Raw genomic sequence first — 1,627 nt, forward strand, 5'->3', positions numbered from 1 at the left:
GTCACATGATCAGAATTTAGATGCCTGATAACTAATTCATATTTTTGACAGTTGTAGTGTGCCAGGGTCATGTGATCACTATTTGTGACCTTCTGACAAGCAAAGTCAATGGGGAAGCCTGATTCAACAACTACAAAGATTTACGTAACAACTGTGGCAAGAAAGGTCATAAAATGGGGCAAAACTTAAGTTTTACTAAATAAGTTTTGCTTAGCAACAAAAATTTTGGTTCAGTTGTGATCACAAATCAAGGATTACCTATATTCCCTCTTTTAATCTGGAGAGTAATGGGCTTTATTCATCTCTGATATTTTTGTCTTATATTTCCTTACATTTTTATTAGTTTTAAGCTATAGTACACACACATTAAATCACCCATTTCCCATTCTAGCTAACAATTCTCAATGCCACCAACTGCAGGGATTTGTTATATAACAGATACTTGATCTTGTAATGATGTCCGACAATATCTTCTATTGTTTCCGTAGTGTGTTTTACTGGTTCCAATTCCCTCTCTAAGCCATTAAGCTCAAGTGTCTGTGCTATATCTTCTGCAGCAGAGACCAATGCAAAGATTTCCGTTTATATGCAATTTCCTTATCTTCCTTGAACAATCCTTTCATGTTTTTTTGTGTGGGATCATTGCCCAATTGCTTTCCTAAATAAGAACCCTAGCATCATGAGGCATGAAGTCAGAAGAGAGGTAAGAGGCAGGATAGAGATCAACAAATTTCATGCTTGTATGTTATTGTGCTATCTGACAAAAAGAGAAGGGCACTTCAACTAAGGCATTGAGAAGGCATTTTAAGGTGGCATCAGTTACTGGTAAGGAAATGACCTCTGCCATGCTATCTATATCTTTGAAAATTGTTAAAACATTTAAATGGAATTATAACTTTAAAAAATATGGTCATAATATGACCATTGTTTGGTCTAAACAGGATCCATGTCTATCAATGACTGGAGGAACTAACTCCAGTTGTTTAGTATCTATGCACATATTTATTTCTGTGTACCTCACCCTCTTATAAACTATATTATATATATTATAGTAAATGTATGCATGTATTTTCAAGTCAGTCTTGACTCTTGGCAACTGACCAGACCAATTCACATTTTCTTGGCAGCATTTTCGGAAGTGGTTTGCCATTATCTTCTTTCTTCCCAGGGCTGAGAAAGTGACTAGCTCAAAGCTGCCTGAATGGCTTTTAAGCTCAAGGCAGGACTGGGACCTCAGTTTCCCAGTTTGTAACGTAGTAGTGTCTTAAACTACTAACCAAACTAGCTCTCAGTTCGTGGGAAAGCAACACTCTGAACCAATTGTGGTATTTCACAATTTTACAAATTATGGCATGAGTTTTACTGGACACTAGTCGCCTCCATCAGCCACTTGAAGCACAACGCCTCCCCACACACACACACATTTTGTGTCGCCTTAAGGAAGGCAAGGCGGCTTCCTTCTATCAAAGCACACGTACCCCGAAATACTGAGGTGTGCCTTCGTGGTCCCTGTTTAAACGGAGGCAAGGCCCCTTAAGATCCCAAAGCATCCCCGAGGAAATGCAACTGGACGGAGATAAGAAGGAAGCTTTTCTTTGTGCGCTCGACTATTAGGAGTTACGGCTAA

General features: G+C 38.8%; 1 long non-coding RNA gene across 1 annotated transcript in view; it reads right to left on the reverse strand.

Annotated features, from left to right (window-relative positions):
- The window catches only part of LOC148127804 (uncharacterized), a 74,325-nt gene that overhangs the window by 64,361 nt on the left and 8,337 nt on the right, over positions 1–1,627 (reverse strand). The gene's annotated exons all lie outside the window — the stretch shown is intronic.

This window comes from Pseudonaja textilis, chromosome 1 (assembly GCF_049901715.1).
Source record: "Pseudonaja textilis isolate UNSWEBS1 chromosome 1, rPseTex1.2, whole genome shotgun sequence".
Taxonomy (NCBI): domain Eukaryota; kingdom Metazoa; phylum Chordata; class Lepidosauria; order Squamata; family Elapidae; genus Pseudonaja; species Pseudonaja textilis.